General features: G+C 43.1%; 1 protein-coding gene across 1 annotated transcript in view; it reads left to right on the plus strand.

Annotated features, from left to right (window-relative positions):
- DYSF (dysferlin) overlaps positions 1-22,540 on the plus strand; it is a 273,717-nt gene that overhangs the window by 22,445 nt on the left and 228,732 nt on the right. The window lies entirely within an intron of this gene.

Below are 22,540 nucleotides of genomic sequence, written 5' to 3' on the forward strand. Positions count from 1 at the left end.
GAGAGAGAAGTTGTATGTAGCAGGAGCTGTTGAGGAAGGCATCATGGAAGCAGTGACACTTGAAGTGAGGTTTATGGCTTAAAAGTCTTAAACTTTATGGCTTAGAAATCTTCAGAGTAATAATAGCACTGGCTGCGCATCTCCTTGGGGCAGTGTTTTCTGTGAGTTATTTCATTTACCTGGTGGGAAGGATTTTCCACAGGGGGAACAACAGAAGGAAAGTTGTGGTGGCAAAAGCAAATAAGAAGTCTTTTCATTATCATTTAGCTCCTGGACCTCATAGATGATGGTGGTGGGATGGGCAGGACCAACCACAGGACCTGCTGGTTGTGGGTATGGGCGGACTGGAGACACAGCCTATGAGGCCACATAGTTGGGGTTGAATGTCAGGATAAGAGTTTGGTAGTCCCTGCTGGGCAGGATGGGAGCAGCTCTGTTAGAGGCTCACAGGGGCAGTTTCATGCTCTTGGTGCAATTTACTGAGGTCTAGGTCCAAGGGCTAGGCGTGGGACTCTGCCCATAGGGGAGTCTTCGTTTGGAACTGGGTCAGCCTATGTGTGAGACCTGGCTGTGAAAGAGAGAAAAGGAGGAGGGCTCAGGGACCTAGGCAAGGACCATGAGGGTGTCAGGCTACAAAACACCTGGAAAGTTTGAAATCTTAAAAAAGCTTGGAAAGAAAAACTCTACTGCCACTGTCTATCTGGGGCTCTGCTGGCCAGGGGTGCAGGGTGTTTGGGAGGGAGGGGATACTTTCTCTGGGCCCTCTGAAGGTGGGACTGCAAGGTGTGGGGTCGCTGAATGCTGCTTAGGGTATCCTGGGGCCATCATGTCCAGCTCTGGACCTCAGTAACCCCAATCTGCACATGGTGCAGGGGTTAGAATCAGTTCATCCTAAGCTATGTTCCAACACAGACGTTTTGTGGAAAACAAGGCATCCTGTCCAAGCATGAGAGGTCAGGGAGGGAGCAACTCAGGACCTGGATGGTCCCTGAGGCCATCCAGGAGGAGGGCGACTCAGACTGACTTGGAGGCAGGATTAGGCCTTGGGGAAGTGAGAAGGGGAGGACATGCCAATGTGCAGGTGTGGAGGCAGCTGGCATGGCATGTGCAGGCCCAGTGAGAAGGCAGCCGTGGGGCCAGATTGAAGGCGCCTCAGATGCCAGGCTGAGGATAATAATAGCATACTCACAACAGCTGATGCTTACCTAGAGCTTAGCTGCATGGCTGGCCCTTCCCTGAGTCTTTATATACAGTGTCTTTTTTTAAAAAAAAATCATGTAGGTATTATTATTATTGTTATCATTAGAGATGGGGAAACTGAGGTTCAGTAATTTTCCCAAAGGCCTGTTCATGCTGGTGGAGCTGGAATTGGAGGGGAAGTCTTTGTGATGTGCTCATAAACACTGAGCCTTTTGTGCCTCTTGGAGGCTCCTGGAAGCCCCAGGAAGTTGCTGGGCCCTTCTAGAGAGTTCAGTGCCCTGGTTATGCTAGAATCGAGCGAGCTGAGTGCAGCAGACTGGAGAGCTGGGTTACTGCAGGACACGCAGAGGAAATGCATGTTTCATTTTCATGATGACATTCAGCATTGTATAGGTCCTGCAGTGAGATTTCTGAGATCATAAAGGCAGCATATGAACAAAGTTTCAACAATTCAACTGCCAGGCTGGCCCTCATGGGTGTCCTGGCCATATGAGCTGGAGGTTATGTCAAGGGGCAGGGGCATTCCACTTGGTGCCCTCCTATTGGCCTCTATATGTGCATTAGCTCCTGGGGGGCAGCCAGCTTCCTGAAATTCGGTTCCCTATATGACCAGTTCACTGTAAAGCCAGTTTGCTGAAAACCAGTTCCTCAAATATCTAATTCCCTAAACTGAGCAATCGATCAGAAACATCTTTCTTGCAACTATTTGAATGTAATTTTGTATTTTCCCAACCATATATCTTAATTTTGTTATTTTTAGCAATTAAATATTATATTTTAATTAAACTAAATTTAAATTTAAACTTATACTCATAAATAGCTGAAGAATATCAGAGGTTTCCAAAACAACAGTCAAGTATGGAGTTTTGACTTTGTTTCAGGAGCAAGCGGGGTGTGTGGCCTCCACTGCAGTTTGCTTGAATGTAAAGGCGTGTGAGGGTAAACCAGTTTGGAGCCGTGAGAAGAGGGCAGGTACCTGCAAGGTGATCCTGGAATGCTCCCCGTCACTAGATCCCAAAGTGCATTTGCTGTATATGGGAAATGTGAGAAAAAAATCAAAGGTTAAGAACTCTGAAGCTGTACAAGTAAGAAACAAATAGGAGGTGACATAAGCAACCCTGTGTGTTCTGGTGACCTAGTGCTGCTCTGACAAGAATATACCACAAATGGGACGGCCTTAACGATCAGGAGTTTATTCTCTTATAGTTCGGGAGGCTTTAAGTCCAAGTTCAAAGTGCCAGGCTCTAGGGGCTGGGTGAAAGCCCCTCAACCTTGGGGTCCAGCTCTGCCTCCTGCTCCCGGCCCACTGGAGCTAGAGGCATTTCTTCACTCAGACAGCTGCTGGATGCTGAGGCTGGAAGCCCCAAGGTTGACAAGTAAAAAGTCACAGTCCCGATGTTACCAGACCACATGGCAGGCCAGTAATTCAAGTCTATTGCAAGTCCCAAGGTTGGCAGAGCATGGCAGGCTGCTGAGCAATGACACGGCTACATGCAGGGTCCAAGCGTGCCATAAGCTAGAGACCATTCTCAAAGCTTCTCCTTAAATACAGGAAGCAGACCCTATCCCAAAGGCAGCTACTCAGCTGCTTGTGGTAGATCCCACCATGGAGTTGATTGCCAGTCTTCTCTTGGGGGTTAACTACCACTAGCTGCCTAGCCACTCAACCAGGCCCAGCCAAGTTGACACAAAAACATAACCATCACATTGTGACATTAAATTTTGAAAGCAAGAAGGAAGAAAAATGCAGTGACAATGTCCAACACATAGCAAGCACTCAACAAAGAATAACTATTAGTAGAATTCAAAATATTCAGTTAGGACTATCCATTTGAATAAAAAATTTCTTTTATACTGTTACAAATAATTTTGGTATTAAAAAAAATGCAGTGAATTCAGTTCCATGAATATTTTGAATTAAATCCCTGTCACTGCTCTCAAGTTGTCACTGTGTGGCCAAGAAGCAAACAGGGAGACAGATGTGTGTGGTAGTCATAGTAGTGAGAGCAGTCATTGACTTTCCCAGCCCCTCCAGGTGGTGGGTCACATTGATTGACTAAAAGCTCAAATCCCACACAGCCATCCCTCCATTTCTGGGGGTCCTGGTGTGTCCCCTGTAAGTTCACTACCAATCCCCCTGAGACTCTTCCAAGTGGAGGCACAGTGGGCATCCGTGCTTGTTAATGCTCTGTCTCCTCTCTCTCCTCTCCATGTTCCTAATCTTCATCTTCTGCCCGTTTTAGGTTTTCCCTCAGTGCCTTACTCATTCTCTATAGCCTCACACTCTGCGCTTTTGTCACAGTTTGTCTCTTGCTTTGCTTCTTTTCCTTCCTCCCCCTTTTTCTTCTTTCTCACCTGTTCCTCTCCCCTCCTTGGCCCTCACTGCCACTTTCACCACTCCCTATGGCTTCTGGGGAATTAACATTTGTGGGTTTTACCAGATGACTGTTGGCAGTACTAAGGTGAACTCTTTAGACCAGACTGTTCTGGTACTCTGTAGAGAGGTCTTGGGAAGCCCTCCTTGGCTCAGGAGGGGAGCCTTGTCTGGGAATGTCTCCAGACTGTTCAGTACTTCCTCCACCCATGGGGAAAAGGGCAGCCTCCAAGCAAGAAGAATCCTTGTGCAGGGGTGGGTCAACTTTGTGTCAATCAAATCAGATTTTAAATGCACATAAAAGGAAGCTCCATCCTATGAATGGGAAGCACGTCAGCAAACCCAGCTGGACAGGATGCTGGGATCACAGATGCTGGAATCCTGTCCCAGGCACTGGAAAACTACGTTTACTCTGGGCTTTTGGGAGAGAAACAGGAAGGGAGGCCTCTACTGAGGCCACCCATTTTGCCCCCTGGCACATTCAGCCCAGTGGCTTTTAATCTAGAATCATTGGGACAGCTTTTAAATACACAAAGGCCTGCAGCCAACCCCAGAGATTCTGCCTTAGTTGGTTTTTGGGGAGCTGTGGGGTCATTATACATTCCCCAGGTGATTCCCTTGGGTAGCCTGGGTTGAGAACCAGGGATCCAGACTCTAGATCAGCGCTGCCTGATTAAAGTTTCTGAGATGATGGAAATACTCTGTCTGTGCTGTCTGAGGAACTGATTTTTTTTTTTTTTTTAACTTTTCATTGTGATTTGGGTGCAAGTTTACAGAGCAAATCTGTTTTCCATTCAACAATTCATGCACATTTTATTTTATGTCATTGATGGCAATCCCTTCAATGAAACATCACTCATCACACCTCCTCCCTGTGTTTCTCATTTCCATTCCCCCTTCTTTTCTAACCCTTCCTGCCTTCTGAAGTTTGTCCTTGGGCAAATGCTGCCCTTTTGGTCTTGAATGGTTGATGGTTCTAAGGAGTGTGTACCTCCCTAGTGTCATTATTCACCTTGTAGACCTGTCTCTTGTTTGGCTGAAAGTTGAGCCAGGGGGTGAGTTCAGTTCCAGGCCTGAAGGATGACTAAGAGCCATGGTTTGGGAATTTCACTAGTCTGTGTTAGACCAGTAAGCCTAGTCCTTTTTTTTTTTAATTATGATTTTGAGTTTTATTCCACACTTTTCTCCCACTCTATCCAGGACCATCCACTATGATCCCTTTCAGAGCAGCCAGTAGTGGTAGCCCGGGCCCCATCTAATCTAGTTCTAGTCTCAGGATTGTGGAGGCTGAGATTCCTGTGGTCCATTAGCCCTTTGGATTGTTTCATGCATCTTTGATTTCTTCACTCTTCTTTGCCTGGGATGGGGAGAAACCAGTAGTTAGTTGCACCTTAGATGGCTGCTCATAAGCTTTTTAGACCACAGTCACTACTAACCAAAGTAGGATGTAGAACATTTTCTTTGTGAACTATGTTGTGCCAATTGAAGAACTGAATCTTCATGTTTCTTTAAATTCATCTAAAATTAAATTTAAATAACTACATGTGGCTAGTGGCTACTATGTTGCAGAGGGCTACTGTGGATTTTTAGAACAGTGTTCCAACCTTGGCTGCATAATAGAATCATTCCCCTGGAAGCTTTAAAAAGTAGCACTGGCTGCTCTGCACACCAGATTGATGAAATGAGAAACTCTGGAGTGGGGTGTAGGCATCAGTGCTTTTAAAAACTGCCCAGGTGATTCCAGTGAGCACTCAGGGCTGAGAACCTGTACTTTAGAGTAACCTTGGCACTGTAGAAGGGAACTGCTCTCCATTCCCCCCCGCCTTTTATTGTGGTGAAAAATACACACCAAGACATTTGCCAACATAACAACTTCCACATTTACAGCTCAGGGACATTGATGACATTTTTCATGTTGTCTACCACTATTGCTATCCTTTTCCAAAATATTCCACCACCATTAGCATAAACTCAATGCCTGTAGAATAAAAGCTTCCCCTTTCCCCTTCCCTCCTACCCCTGGTAACCACTAATCATCTTTGGTTTCTTTCTCTCTCTATATGTTGTTGTTGTTATGTGCTATCGAGTCAGACCTGACTCATAGTGACCCCTCCTTGGGTTGCTGAGGCAGTATCACTACAGAAGTAGATTGCCCAATCTTCCTTCCGAGGAGTGGCTGGTGGGTTTGAACCGCCAGCCTTCTGGTTAGCAGTCAAGTGCCTTAGGCACTATGCTATCAGAGCTCCTCTCTCTATATATACATAATTATTATTTTTTTTGGGGGGGGCTCTGGTGGTGTAGTACCTAAGGCATTTGGCTGCTAACCAGAAGGCTGGTGGTTCAAACCCAGCAGCCACTCCTCGGGAGGGGTCGATATGAGTTGGATCTGATTTGATGGCAGTGAGTTTGGTTTGGGAGTATTATTTTTTTTTTAATTTTTTCTACCTATCTAGGAATTTTCCCTCCCCTCCCCTGTGATCCCTGGTAATAACAAAGTTTCCTACCATGTATAAACCTTTCCTTCACTTTATTTATTTTTAAATTTTTATTTTTGCAGTGTTTCTTCCCCTGCCCTCCTACCTCTGGTAACCAACAAGGAAGGTTTCCTTCCATATATAAACCTTACCTTGACTTTTTACAGTAATTAACTAATACAATATTTGTCCTTCTGTGGTTGACTTATTTCACTCAGGATAATGTCCTCCAAGTTCATCCACTTTATGTGTTTTTTTGCAGATTCTACATTCTTCTTTTTTTTTTCTTTATTTAAATTTTTATTGTGATTTGGATGACAGTTCACAGAGCAAGTTCATTTTGCATACAGCAGTTCACATACACTTTGTCTCATAACATTGGCTGCAATTTCCCACAATGCAACAGTTCTCTTTCTACTTCCTTCCCATAGTTACCTCTTCCTTGTGTTTTTCACTCCCATTCATTCCTGCCCCCCGAGCGGTCTCCCTGTGCATGCATAGCCCTTCTATTCTCCCATGATGGGTCTCTCCAGGGAGTGTATATACCTAATGTAAATGTTCAGCTCATATGCCTGTCTTTTATTTGGTTGGAAGCCATAGGAGTGGGTTCAATTCCAGACTTGAAGGGCAGCTAGGGGCCTTGACTTTCTACAATAGTGGACTAATGCAGTATTTTTCCTTCTGTGATTGACCTATTTCATTTAGCATAATGTCCTCCACATGATGTGGTGTTTTACAGATTCTATGTTATTCTTCAGGGTTGCATAGTATTCCATTGTCTACTTTATTCTTTAGGGTTACATAGTATTCCATTGTGTGTCTCTACCACAGTTTGTTTATCCATTCCTCCATTGATGGGCACTTAGGTTGTTTCCATCTCTTTGCTATTGTGAATAGTGCTGCAATGAACGTGGATGTGCATATATCTGCTCATGTCCTGCCTTTCACTTCTTTAGGATATACCTGGTAATGGAATGGCTGGGTCAAATGGTATTTCTATTTCCAACTTTTAAAGGAATCACCATACTGATTTCCACAGTGCTTGTATCATTTTACAGTCCCACCAGCAGTGTAGGAGAGTCCCAATCTCTCCACATCCCCACTAGCATTTGTTATTTTCTGTCTTGTTGAATTTTGCTATTAATGCTGGGGTGAGATGGTACCTCATGGTTATTTTGATTTGCATCTCCCTAATGACTAATGATTGCGAACATTTCTTCATGTGTTTGTTGGCTCCCTGAATATCTTCTTTGGTGAAGTATTTGTTCATGTCTTCACCCATTTCTTGATTGGATTGTTTGTCTCTTTAATGTTGAGGTTTTCCAGTTTTCTATGAATTTTAGAGATAAGTCCTTTGTCCAGTCACCATTCTGTAGGTTCTCTTTTTAGTCTTTTGGAGAAGTCTTTTGATGCACATAAGAATTTAATTTTTAGAGGGTTCCAGTCATCTAAGTTTCTCTTCTGTTGTTTGTACATTTTGGGTTATGCATGATAATCTATTTATGCTATAAATTAGGGTCCCGAAATTTGCCCCTCTTTTTTCTTTGATGAACTTTATAGTTTTAGGTTTCACATTTAAGTCTTTAATCCATCTACAATTAGTTTTTGTGTACGGTGTGAGGTATGGATCTTGTTTCATTTTTTTGCAAATACAAATCCAGTTTTGTCAGCACTGGTTGTTAAAGAGATTATCTCTTCCCCATTGAATGGAGTTCGGCCATTTGTCAAAGATCAGCTGACCATAGATGGATGGAGCTATTTCTCCGTTCTCAATTCTGTTCCACTGGTCTATGTGTCTCTTGTGGTACCATTACCAGGCTGTTTTGACTACTGTGGTTGTATAGTAGGTTTTGAGATCTGGGAGTGTGAGACCTCCTACTTTGTTCTTCTTCAGTAGTGCTTTGCTTATCTGAGGTCTCTTCCCTTTCCATATAAAATTAGTGATTGGTTTTCCATGTCTTTAAAAAATGTTGATGGAAGCTGGATTGAGATTGCATTGAACGTATAGATTGCTTTTGATAGTATTGACATTTTCACAATGTTCAATCTTCCTATCCATGAGCATGGTATGTTCTTCCATTTATGTAGATCTCTTATGGTTTCTTGGAGTAGTGTTTTGTAGTTTTCTTTTTATAGATCTTCTGTGTCTCTAGTGAGATTTATTCCCAAGTATTTTTTTTTTTTTTTTTTTGGTAGCCATTGTAATGGTACTGGTTTCCTTATTTCCTTTTCAGAGACTTCTTTGCTGATGTAGAGGAATCCAACTGATTTTTGTATGTTGATCCAGTATCCTGCCACTATGCTAAATCTGTCAATTAGTTTCAGTAGTTTTCTTGCTGTGGCTCTTGGGTTTTCTATGTATAGGATCATATCATCTGCAAATAGGGATGTCTTGACTTCTTCCTTACCAATTTGGATGCCTTTGATTTCCCTTTCTTGCCTTCTTGCCCTGGCTAGGACTTCCAATATGCTTTCTATTCTTTATCATGGATTAGCTGAGATATAAATATAAACTGCTACTCTTGTAGTAGTTTACATATGTAATTATTGGTGGACATAATCACTACAAAATAATACTGGCTAAAGGTGTAAATGGTAAAATTATTACAGGAATTTTAAAGCTGACAGAAGAATCCTGTTAATAGTTGAAAACATTGGCCTGGGAAAATCAGACACACAAAATAACAGGGAGCTATATTTAATAAAGCTTGATGTGGACCAAAAAGCAAATTTACATAGGAAAAAACTGTTTCCAGTAAAAGTAATTTTAGTAAAATAAAAACAATAATGGTTAAAAAAAGAAAAAGGAAACTTTTACTTAACCTTATTAAAAATGTATCGACAAATTAAAACCAGTTGCCATTGAGTCAGCTAGGACTTAGGCAACCTATGGCATCAGAGTAAAACTGTGCTCCTTAGCTGTAGTTTTCAGTGGCCAATTTTTTGGAAGTAGGTCATCAGACCTTTCTTCTGTCATGGGTCTGGGTGGATTCAAACTGCCAATCCTTAGGTTAGTAGTCGAGCATAAATGGTTTGGGCCACTCAGGAACCTTTGGTCTGCTTTAAACAACAACAAAAAGCCCTACTGTCATCGAGTTGATTCCTACTTATGGTGAGCCTATAGAACAGAGTAGAACTGACCTATAGAATTTCCAAGGCTGTAAATCTTTATGGAAGCAGACTGCCACATCTTTCTTGCATGGAGCAGCTGGTGGGTTCAAATGTCAAACTTTTGGTTAGCAGCTGAGCACTTTAAGCATTGTACCACCAGAGCTCCTTCTTGGTCTTCCTTAAAAAATAAAATCAAGCCCACTGCCATCGATTGGTTCTGACTCATAGCAACCCTATAGGACAGAGTAGAGTGTTCTCGAGGCTGTAAATCCTTATGGAAGGACACTGCCTCATCTTTCTCCCACGGAGTGGCTAGTAGGTTCGAACCACTGATCATTTGGTTAGCAGACAAATGCTTTAACCATCGCTCCACCAGAACTCCTTAGATCCTTCTTGGGAAGTATAAAATCAATTGTAAAATCACATCTAAGGAACCTGCCAGAAAAAGATGCTCTAGAAATATCACTCCCACTGGGTACATCCCCTTTCCTTTACTCCCCTTGTGCTGCTCTCCTGCTACCCCAGTTTATTTGAGTCCTACTGACCCACTTCTACTCACAGCCAGCTGTGGTTTGGGGGGCAAAGAAAGGGACTAATTCGTACTGAAGTGTTATGGCAACCTATGGCTTAATTCTTAGAATCCTGAAGGATACTACTTTATAGCCCAGACCCTGTTTAGACCAACAAAGATGTGGCAGGTCAGGCCTCACAGTAGTCTAGAGAGGAGATATTTTGGGGAGGTGGATCTTCCTGACACAGGCAGCTATCTCCAGTAGGGCTGTTTCTGAGCTGGAGATAGGAGGACTCTTCTGGTACTTCCTGGGACAACAGGCTTCATCTGTTGAGAAAATGTCTGAGCTTCCAGGGAGAAGCTGAGCATGAGTCATAGTCCTCTTGGTCAAGAAGGCATGGGAGATGGCAGAGCCTGGCCAGTTGGAGTGTGTTGATGTGAGTGGGGTTCCATCCTGGGAGGAGTAGGTGGTCTAGATTTCTGAGGCTGTTGTTACTGGAGCAGGGCTTGGAAGGATTAGTGGCATGACGGCTCCCTTCAGGACCCCTCTTCCACCAGTGAGTGCCCATCCTGGCACTGTCTGTGACCTGGACCTCTGTTTCTCCTCAGCACAATGGCAGTCACAGTCCCTGCCTTGCAAGGTGGTTGTATGGTTTAAATGAGATAATTAATGCATGCGTGCCAAGTGCCCATTCTGTGTTGCAGGTGTTCAGTCTATGGAGGGTGTTGTAGTAGCAGAGTCAGTACAGGTGCACACGCTGAAACTACACAAACATGTGCACTGTTCCACGTGGAGGCCCCATGTGGACAGTCTGTGGCAGCTGAATGTGCACAAACACACTGCATACACACATGAGCATATTCTTTTATTTAAAAAATATAATGAATATCACTAAATTTTCTATATAGAAATTGTTCAATCTGTATATGTTTTGCTGTGTACATTTTCAACAACAACAAAAAGTAGAATAAATTATTAAAAAGAAAACAACTGGAAAAGAACTCTCACAAGAGAATCAAAATGACCAGCAATCTCCATTACTTAAAACATTATAGAAGAAAAAGTGTGTGTTCTCCCACCCTCCACCCATCCACTCCTTCCCTTCACTCCAGAGGTGCCCAGTGTTTGTTAACACCATTAACATACGGTACCTATCTTTCTGGACTTTTCCTAAGTGTATGCAGGCATCTGTTTACACACACGCATATACCTTTACTTGTACAAAAATGGAATTATGCTAAATATATTGATGAGCAACTTGCTTTTTGTCACTTCATCATGGATACTGCCTTTCCAGGTTGGAATGTATTATTGATCAACTACATATTTTAATAGAGGTATCAAAATTTATCTCTGCATACTCTTATTGACTGGTATTTAGTTTATTTTCCATTTCTTGCACTCAGATAATAATACAGGAATATCTTTATCCAAATGGCTTTATGTCATTTATACTATTTTTCCTCTAGGATGGGTCCTTAGAAGTGAGGTTACTGGTGCAGAGGGCATGAACATATAAAACTTGCATAAATCTGCCAAACTACTTTTAAAAAATATTGTTCTAATTTATGTCCACCAACTGTGTGAAAAAAGTTCATGTCCATCTTATTTTTGCCAGTGTGATGGGCAAGAAAAAAAGTTCCCTGTAATTTGTGCTTGTGTTTCCTTGACTACTTGAACATCTCTTCACGTATTTATTGTTCATTTGTATTTCTTCTTTTGTGAATTGCCTATTATATTTTGGGTTGCTTGTCTTTTTCTTATTAATTCACAGTCATTTTGTGCATCAGAGATTTTATTAGGAATATTAATGCTTTGTCTGTCTCATGTAGGAGGGTATTTTCTCCCTGCTTCTCACCATACCTGGACCAGTTAATGCATACTGAAGTGTTAGTGGCAGCCCAGGGCTTAATGTTTTGCTCATGCTTAGGATCCAGAGGGATGCTGCTTTATAGCTCAGAGTCTGCCTATCATAGTGTCATTCCCACACATGAGTACATTCTCACCTACATGTGTATGCACGCACACAGACATCATTGAAAAAGTCAGAGCAGCAGCTTGCTGTTACTGCTGTTGTTGTGTCTAGGTGCCATTGAGGCAGTTCCAACTCATAGTGACCCCATGTACAACAGAACAAAACATTGCCTGTTCCTGTGCCATCCTCACAATTGTTGCTTTATTTGAGCCCATTGTTTCAGCCACTGTGTATCTTGTTGAGGGTCTTTCTCTTTTTTGCTGACCCTCTACTTTATGAAGGATGATGTCTTTCTCCAGGGACTGGTCCCTCTTGACGACGGGTTCAGAATAAGTAAGGTGAAGTCTTGCCATCCTTGCTTCTACGGCTAATCCCGGCTATTGCTAGAAGCTGGAAGGAGCAGCCATGAGTTTAGCCTCTGGCTTTCAGAGAGCCAGATTGCAGGTTCCCTTGCAGAAACCCTCGGGAGGCTGTTTTGTTGTTGCTGTTAGGTGCTGTCGAGTCAGTTCCAACTCATAATGACCCTGTGTACGACAGAGCCAAACACTGCCCGGTCCTGCGCCATCCTCACAGCTGCTGCAGGGCTTGAGCCCACTCTTGCAGCCGCTGTGTAAATCCATCTTGTTAAGGTTCTTCCTCTTTTTCACTGGCCCTCTGCTTTGCCAAGCATAATGTCCTTCTCTAGGGACTGCTCCCTCCTGATAACCTGACCAGTGTACGAGAGATGAAGTCTGGCCATTCTTGCTTCTGAGGAACATTCTGGCTGTACTTCTTCCAAAACACACTTTTTCATTCTTCTGGCAGTCTGTGGTATATTCAATAGTCTTCACCAACACCATAATTCAAATGCATCAGTTCATCTGTGGTCTTTCTTATTCATTGTCCAGCTTTCACATGCATATGAGGCTATTGAAAATACCATGGCTTGGGTCAGGCACATCTTAATTTTCAAAATGAACCTTTGCTCTTTAACACTTTAAAGAGATCTTTTGCAGTGGATTTACCCAGTGCAATATGTTGTTTGATTTCTTGACTGCTGCTTCCATGGGTGTTGATTGTAAAGTCAAGTAAAATGAAATCCCTGACAACTTCAATCTTTTCTGCTTTTATCATGATGTTGCTTATTGGTGCAGTTGTGAGGATTTTTGTTTTCTTTATGCTATCTGTGCTGAAGGCTGTAGTCTTTGATCTTCATCAGTAAGTGCTTCAAGTCCTCTTCACTTTCAGCAAGCATATTGTGTCATCTGCACATTGCAGATTGTTAATGAGTCTTCCTCCAATCCTCTTGCCCCATTCTTCTTCATATAGTCCAGCTTCTCTGATTATTTGATCAGCATACAGGTTTAATAAGTATGGTGAAAGGATATAACCCTGATGCACACCTTTCCTGATTTTAAACCATATAGTATCCACTTGTTCTTTTCAAACGTCTGCCTCTTGGTCCATGTTCAGGGTCCTCATTAGCACAATTAAGTGTTCCGACTCCCATTCTTCACAATGTTACAGATAATTTGTTATGATCCACATAGTCAAATGCCTCTGCATAGGCTATAAAACACAGGTAAACATCTTTCTCATACTTTTTGCTTTCAGCCAAGCTCCATCTGATATCAGCAGTGATATCCCTGGTTCCATGTACTCTTCTGAATCTGGCTTGAATTTCTGGTAGTTCCTTGTCGATGTACTGCTGCAACTGTTTTTAAATTATTTTCAGCAAAATTTTAGTTGCATGTGATATTAATGATACTATTTGATAATTTCCATATTCTTTTTGATCACTTTTCTTTGGAATGGGCACAGATATGGATCTCTTCCAGTTGATTGGCCAGGTAGCTGTCTTCCAAATTTCTCCTCATAAACAAGTGAGCGTTTTCAGCATTGCATCCGTTTGTTGAAACTTCTCAATGGGTGTAGTAGTTAAGGTTGTGTGTCAGCTTTGCTGGGCAATGATTTTGAGTGGCATGGCAGTTGCATGTAGTTATTTCCCATAATGAGGTTGGAATCTGCTGTGAGACATTTATCAGTGGAAAGGGAGTTGCCTTCTGGGTGTGGCCTGCTTCCAGTATATATGGAGAAATTTGGGGAAAGGTCTCGAGCTTTTGGACACATTTTGGATCCTGTATTTGGCCAGGTCTTCATCTCTAGTTCCTGGACTTGAACCAGTGGCCTGCTGTGTTGCCTGCTGATTTTGGGATTGTGCAATTTTACCTGCTGATCTTGGGTTTGTCAGCCTCAGCAGCCAGTAGCTGCATGGGTCAGAAGAAGCTTCTAGCTCCAGTGGGCCTGGGACAAGAGGCAGAGCTAAAGTCCAAGGCCAAGGGGCTTCCACCCGGCCCCTAGAGCTGGCACTCTGAATATGGACTTCTTGCATTACAAACCGTAAAAAAATAAATTCCTGTTTGTTAAAGCCATCCATTGTGGTATTTCAGTTATAGCAGCACTAGAGAACTAAGACAATGGGTATTCCATCAGTTCCTGGAACCTTTTTTTTTTTTTTGCCAATTCCTTCAGTGCAGCTTGGACTCCTTCCTTTAGTATCATTGGTTCTTGACCTTATGCTACCTCCTGAAATGCTTGAACATGAACCAGTTCTTTTTGGTAGAATGAGTCTTTATATTCCTCCCATGTTCTTTTGATGCTTCCTACACTGTTCAATATTTTGTCCATAGAATGATTCAGTTTTGCAACTTGAGGCTTGAATTTTTCTTCAATTCTTTTAGCTTGAGAAATGCTGAAGGTGTTCGTCTATTCTGATTTTAAACTCCAGGTCTTTCCACATTTCATTATAATACTTTACTTTGTCTTCTTGAGCTGCCCTGTGAAATCTTCTGTTCAGCTCTTTTACTTCATCATTTTTTTTCCATTCGCTTTACTACTCTCCATTCAAGAGCAAGTTTCTCCTTCTTCCCAGTCTGTCTTAGGGTGGAAACCTGTCCACCATGGGTTACCCTGCTGGTATTTGAAATACCATTGGCATAGCTTCCAGTATCACAGCAACATGTGATCCATGATGGTATGACAAACTACAGCTGAATGATGGGGAGACTGTTTGGGGAAGGAATATTTTTAGATTACTATCCCATTGTTCTCAGTGTGTTTGTAGGCATTGACCATGTCCTTATTTTTCAAGGATTTTTATACCTATCTTTTGTCCTGGACTCTATCCAGGAAATGCTTCAGTTTTGGAATAATTTTTCTTTTGTCTTTCTCTGGACTGAATTGTAAAATGATTTAGTTACTCTTGGGCAGCCCCTGGGGAACTAGATACTGGTGGGAAGGCTGCCAGAGACCAGGCAGGCTGGGGGCGGTGTACAGTGTCCGGCTGTCCCTCACTTCCTGCTCTTCAGTGTCAGGCACGCACAGCTGAGGACTGCACCGAGGCTTACAATGTTTCCTCACTGAGGTGCTTCAATCTCCTTTGAGTGTGTGTGTGTATCTCCTCCCAGGACAGGAGCCCTTTCAGTTTCCTGGCAAGCCTTACACACACACACACACACACACTCTCTCTCTCTCTCTCTCTCTAATACATATGTATGTGTACATATAATGTGTATGTGTATGTATGACCAGCCTTTACATGTTTAAGTTCCAAATACCAGGTTGTTATGTGAAATTATGAAGGATGACCACATCAGATCACAAAATGGAGAATGACTGCATCATTCGTAACTGCCAGATTACATCATTACATAACTGCCAAACCACTGAGAATCATGGCCCAGCCAAGCTGGCACGTAACCTTAACCATCACAGTCACCATTACTCTCACCTCAGTGTTCACAATTGCCAGATATAAATAGTTAGAGAGTAGATTTTTCATGTGAAATGTCAGATAATGAGATAGTTGATAAATGAGGAATGGGGAATTATTATATATATATGGCAACTGTAACCCATCTCTGACTCAACTGCATCTTCCCCCATTAGACTAAATGAGTGTGTGTGTGTGTGTGTGTGTATGTATATATAGTTGTTAGTTGTCATGGAGTCATTTCTGACTTATGGTGGCCCCATGTGTCAGAGTAGGACCATGCACCATAGAGGTTTCAGTGGCTGATTTTTCAGAAACAGGCCTTTCTTCCGAGGCATGGCTGGGTGGACTCAAACTTCCAGCCTTTTAGTTAGCAGCCAAGCACGTTAACTGCACCAACCAGGGACTCTGTTAGCCTTCTTACTTGGGTGAAATTGTTACGTTAATTGCTTTTCCAAGTCTCAGTTACTTCATCTGTAAGACCCCATGAGGTGGTGTCAGTTTAAATGAGGTGGTATGTTTCAAGTGCTTGGCACTATATTGAATATGCACTCAGTAAGTAAGAAGGGTTGTTGTTATTAAAAGGTAGGCTTCGTGAGGGCAAGAATTAGGTTTTGTCAGAAGTTGTCAATAGGTTGAATGAATAAACTATATTATTAGAGGAGTTTTTATGTTCCATTTTTAAATTTAATTTTTGAGTTGGTAAAACATTTAAGAGGATATGAAAAAAGAAACTATATATATAAAAAAAAAAAATGCAGTGGAATTTCTTCCTGTCTTCTTTTTCCCCCACTGCCCAGTTCTCACCTGTCCCCATAAAGAACCAATGTTCTTAATTTCTTACATATAACCTATCACCAATATGGATTCTGACTTTCTCCCTTCTGTAAGCAGAAAAACAAAATAAAACCCACTGCCGTTAAGTCGATTGCACCTCACAGTGACCCCCATTGGGTTTCCGAGGTAGTAAATCTTTGCAGAAGTAGATTGCCCAGTCTGCCTTCTGCGGAGTAGCTGGTGGGTTTGAACTGCCAACCTTCTGGTTACCAGTCAAATGCCTTAGGCACTGCACCACCTTTTTGTAAACAGTAGGGAGCATATTATACATTCTTCTGTACTTTCTTTAAGTTAACAATGTATCTCAAAGACTCTCGTATAAGTACATGATGCACTTCCCCATTATTTTTATAGCCATAGAGCTCTGGTGGCACAATGGTTAAAGTACTTGATTGCTAACTTGAAGGTTGGCAGTTTGAACCTACCAGCCACTCTGTGGGAGAAAGATATGGCAGTCTGCTTCTGTAAGGCTTACAGCCTTGGAAACTGTATGGGGCAGTTCTACTCAGTCCTGTGTGGTCACTATGAATCAGAAGCAACTCGACTGCAATGGGTTTGGTTATTTTGGTATAGCTCTCCATTGTGTCACCTCACTGTACTTTACTTACTGCGTCTTCTATGGTGGACATTTGCATGTGTCTAGTGCTTTGCAGTTACAGACAATGACGTAATAAGGCCCAACATTATTTAAATAAAATTGTTTGGATTTCTTCATGCTTCATTAAAATAAAGTCACTTGGCCGCCTTTATTCCCACCCTTCCACATACTGCTTCAGGCTCAAATTTGGGGGCCTCCACTCCATAGATCTTCTCCTTGTTCTGACAGGGCAGTCACACCACTCAGAAGAAACCAAAAACCAAACTCACTGCCGTGTGACTCATAGCGACCCCTCCTGGGGTTTTTCAGGTGGTATCACTACAGAAGTAGATTGCCCAGCCTTCCACTGGGTGATGAATTTGTGAACTGGTTCTTTTGCCATGAAGGAAAAATGTGTGCCCTGTCTCTTATGTTATCTGCCTTGGCCTCTCCCTCCCTCACCAATGCCAGTTCCTTGCTTCTCTCAGCAGTGGCTCTTTCAAGCCCCACCCTTCTCCAGCCTCCACATTCCAGTTGCCCAGAGCACAGTGAGCCTAGAGAAATAAATGACCAGGTCTGTGAGGCTGGGAGAGCCAGTGGCATTTTTCTGCCAGTAGGCTGTATTGGGTGGGAGGGGCTAGGGCCCATGGCCTTTCCTTCCATCCTGCCAACCTCTGCACATACTCATAACTGGCTCCCAGGCAGCCAGGGCCTCCTGGCTCCTTCTTGCTTCTCTTGACCCTTATTGGATCCTGTCTGCCACATGCATCCACTGATTGGTGCCCATGAACGTGTGGCATCCCTGGTGCCCTCAGCTCATCATGATCTCCTGGGCTTGTGTTGGTCTCAGATGGGGTCTCCTCAGGGGTCTGGGCCCTGTCAGGTCTGAGGCCCCCTGGATAAAGCCACCTCTCCTCCATCTTCTGTGAAATGGATGAATCAATGAAGAGTGACCTTTAGGGTTTCCTGGGATCCTTCAAGCCTCAGACCTACCCAGTCTTTCCAAGGAATCCCTGTCCTGCTCCTCTAGCCCCTCCTCTCCAAATAATCCTAACCCCCTGCTCACTCTTTTTTTTTTTTTTTTTTTTTTTTTAGGATTTGGGGGAAATTTTAAAGAGAAAATTCACTTTTCATACAGCAGTTCACATATACTTTGTCTCATGTCATTGACCAAAATTTACAATGCAGCAGCTCCCCTCCCACTTCCTCCCCATAGTTACCTCCTCCCAGTGTCCATCCCTTCATACTCTTCTGCACCCTGAGCTATCTCCCTGTGCATAAGCAGCCCTTCCTTCTCCCATGATTGTTCTCTCCAGGGCGTGTGTCTACTTGAGGTAAATGTTTAACTCACATGCCTGTACTTTGTTTGGCTGGAAACCACAGTTGTGGGTTCAATTCCAGACCTGAAGGGCAGCTAGGGGCCATAGTCTCAGTGGTTACACCAGGCTCCATTGGACTAGCAAACCTGGTCCCCACCTTCTTTTTTTTTTTCCCCTCCAAATGATTTTGAGTTTTGTACCACATTGTTCTCCCTCTTTATGCAGGATATCCTACATCCCTTCCAAGTGGATGGCAGTGGTAGCTGGGCACCATCTAGTTCTTCTGGTCTCATAGTTGTATAGGTTGCAGATCGGATGGTGTACCATTCGCTAGGACTGATTGTTTCCATTAATTTTGGTTTTCTTCTTTCTTCTTGACGAGGAGAGACCCGTTGTTGCATCTAGATGGCAGCTTCCTAGCTTTTAAGATCCCAGTCGCTACTCGCCAAAGTAGGAGGTGGAACAATGTTTTGTATAGTATGTTATGCCAATTGAGCTTGATGTCCCCTGCGACTATGGTCCCAAGCCCGCAGGATCAACTACTCGGTCCCTCTGGGTAGCTGGCTGTGACCAAGTAATGACCATAAACTTGCCCCTTGTCAGCTCTACTATACACCTGGGAATTCTGATCATTCACATGAACTTATAGGCCCATTGTCTGCCATCCCTGTATATGATCTTGCATACACTCTCCATTTAGACATACCTAATTGTTTAGCTTGTTCACCCATCTATCCGTCCCTATACCCATGTTTGCTTTCACTGACAACTCAGTATTATATATGCAAAGGGGTTCATATTTGTTGTTTGTACTGCCCATGTAACTCTCTCTGTCTTTCTCATCCTCAATGCTGCCATATTGGTCACTCACATTTGGTACATTGCCCTTCTCTTCACCCAAATCAATATTTATCTCTATCTATCTAACAGCATTCCCTCCCCTTCCCTCCCACCCCTGGTAACCAACAAAGAAAATGTCCTCCAATATATAAACCTTTCCTTAACTTTCACAGTAACGGACTAATACAATATTTGTCCTTTTGTGACTGACTTATTTCGCTCAGCATAATGTCCTCCAAGTTCATCCACGTTATGCGGTATTTTGCAGATTCTACATTATTCTTTAGCGTTGCATAGTATTCCATTGTGTGAATGTACCAAAGTTTGGTTATCCATTCCTCAGTTGTTGGACATCTAGGTTGTTTCCAAGTTTTGGCTATTGTAAATAGTGCTGTGATGAACATCGGCGTGAATATATCTGTTCTTGTTATGGCTCTCACTTCTTTAGGGTATATACCTAGTAATGGGATGGCTGGGTCAAATGGTATTTGTATTTCCAACTTTTGAAGGAATCGCCATACTGCTTTCCACAATGGTTGTACCATTTTACAGTCCCACCAGCAGTGTATGAGAGTCCCAATCTCTCCACAACCTCGCCAGCATTTGTTATTTTCTGTCTTGTTGAACTTTGCTACTAGTGCTGGAGCAAGATGGTATCTCATTGTTGTTTTGATTTGCATCTCTCTAATAGCTAATGATCGTGAGCATTTCTTCATATGTTTGTTGGCCGCTTGAATATCCTCCTTGATGAAGTGTCTATTCATGTGTTCTGCCCATTTTTTAATTGGATTGTTTGTCTTTTTGTTATTGAGGTGTTGGAGTGTTCTATAAATTCTAGAGATAACTCCCTTGTCAGATATGTTATTACCAAATATTTTTTCCCAATCTGTAGGTTCTTTTTTGACTCTTTTGGAGAAGTCTTTGGACCCCTGCTCACTCTTAAGAGGCCCTGCCTATCACTGACTCCAAGGACTTGATCCCCACAACCTGCTCCTTAGGCTTTGGGACAGGCAGCCCATCCCCCTTGGGGAGTGAGGGTATGTGAAACCATTCAGCCTAAGAAACTAGGCCCAGGGCTTGTGGGGCGAATGCATTTCATGGCCTGAGAAAATACCTAATGGAGGAAATAACAAGCAGTCAATCCTAGGCTCTCTGGCCAGCCCGGAGGTGCCTGGGCTGGCAGGGGTGGGGCCAGTGCTTCCTTCTGCATTTCCACCCATTGTTCCCGTCCCACATATGGAAATTCTCCTGAGCTCCCTGGGACTGCCAGGTCTGGGCACTGAGAGGGAGGAGGAAGAGGAGGTCTGGCTTACTCTGCACCCTGTGGCCCAGTCCCTTCTCTGGCCCTTGCATCTTGAGGATCCTCAAGCTGGAGCTCCAGCCACCCTGTACAGCTGTCAGTTGGAGCAGACATGCTGCCTCTTATCTCTTCTCCACTGACGCTGCCCAGCCTCTGTATCCCCTGGGCTAGAAACCTGAGAGACCAGAGTTTTTGCCACTGGGAAATGGAAGGCCTGAGTTCTGGGCCTAGGCTCTGGCATCAACCTCCTTGGATAAGCCATCTGGTTCTGCGGCCTGAGTTTTTCCAAGAAGCACAGGATGATTCAAATCTCTGCTGTTGCATAAATTCATGGGTCTTTTTTTTTTTTCTCTCTCTTTTTTTTTTAACTGTGGTAAAAATATATATCACAAAACATTCACCAGTTCAGCAATTTTTACATGTATAATTTGATGACATTGATTACATTCAACATGTTGTGTAACCATTACCACTATCCTTTTCCAAATTATTCTACCACCATTAACAGAAACTCAGTGGTCCCTAAGGAATGACTTCTCTTTGTCTCTCCCTCCCATCCCTCATTAACAACATAGCCACCCCCATTGCTTTTCCCAGGCTGTATATTGCCCCATTTTCCTTCCGTGGAGCACCTGGTGGGTTTGAACCACTGAACTTCTAGTTAGCAGCCAAATGCCTTATCTACTACACCACCAGAGCTCCCATCCCTGATAACCACTAAAAAATCCTGGTCTCTATACATTTGCCTGTTTCACATAAATGAGATCTTACAATATCTGTCCTTTTGTGACTGCCTTTTTTCATTCAGCATAATGGTTTCAAGGTTCATCCATGTTGCAGCACGTATCAGGACTTAATTTCTCTTCATGGCTGAGTAACATTCCATTGTATGTATATACATCATCTGTTGAAGGGCATTAGGGTTGTTACCACCTTTTAGCTGTTGTGAATAGTGCTGCAGTGAGTATCAGTGTGCAAGTGTCTGTTTGTGTTCCTACTTGTACTTCTTTTGAGTATAACCTAGGATTGGGGTTGCTGAGTCATATGGTAGCTCTGTGTTTAACTTTTTGAGGAACCTCCAGGCTGTTTTCCACAGCAGCTGTACCATTTTGCATTCCTACCAGCAATGGATGAGGGTTCCAGTTTCTCTACACCTGTTATTTTCTGCCTTTTTTTTTTTTTTTTTTTTAATTGTGATTTGGGTGAAAGTTTACAGAGCAAATTCACTTTCCATACAGCAGTTCACATATACATTGTCTAATGACATCGACTACAATTTACCCCAATGCAACAGGTCCCTTCCCACTGCCTCCCAACAGTTACCTGTTCCCTGTGTCCATCTCTCCATGCAATCTGGCCCCCTGAACTGTCTCCCTGTGCATAAACAGCCCTTCTTTCTCCCATGATTGTTCTCTCCAAGGAATGAATCTACCTCAGGTACATGTTCAGCTCATATGCCTGTCTTTTGTTTGGCTGGAAGCCACAGGTGGGGGTTCAATTCCAGACCTGAAGGGCAGCTAGGGACCATAGTCTCATTGGTTCCACCAGGCTCATCAGACCAGCAAACCTGGTCCCCCCCCTTTTTTTTCCCAAATGATTTTGAGTTTTGTTCCACATTGTTCTCCTTTCTATCCAGGATCCCCTACATAGATCCCCCTCCGAGTGGCTGACAGTGGTAGCTGGGCACCATCTCATTCTGGTCTTATAGTCGTATAGGCTGTGGATCACATGGTATGCCAGTTGCTGGGACTAATTGCTTCCATGAATCTTTGGTTTTCTTCATTCTTCTTTGTTCTGGATGAGTAGAGACCCATCGTTGCATCTAGATGGCTGTTTGCAAGCTTTTAAGATTCCATTCGCTACTCGCCAAAGTAGAAGGTGGAACAATGTTTTGTGTAGTATGTTTTGCCAATTGAACTTGATGTCCCCTGTGACTATGGTCCCAAGTCCACAGGTTCAACTACTCGGTCCCCCTGGGTAGCTGGCTGTGACCAAGAAGCAACTATAGCCTTGTCCCTTGTCAGCTCAACTATACACCTGGGAATTCAGATCATACAAGTACACTTATAAGACCCTTGTCTGCCAACCCTATACATGGTCTTGGGTACACTCTCCACTTCATAGACATACCTATTAGTTCAGCCTGTCTAAGCATCTATCCACCTGTATACTCATGTTTGCCTTTACTGACAATGCAGTACTGTATGTGCAAAAGGGTTCATATTTGTTGTCTGTACCTCCCATGTACCTCTCTATGTCTTTCTCATCCT

The sequence above is a fragment of the Orycteropus afer genome, unplaced genomic scaffold (genome assembly GCF_000298275.1).
Source record: "Orycteropus afer afer isolate SDZICR_OR568_19922 unplaced genomic scaffold, OryAfe1.0 scaffold00065, whole genome shotgun sequence".
Taxonomy (NCBI): Eukaryota; Metazoa; Chordata; class Mammalia; order Tubulidentata; family Orycteropodidae; genus Orycteropus; species Orycteropus afer.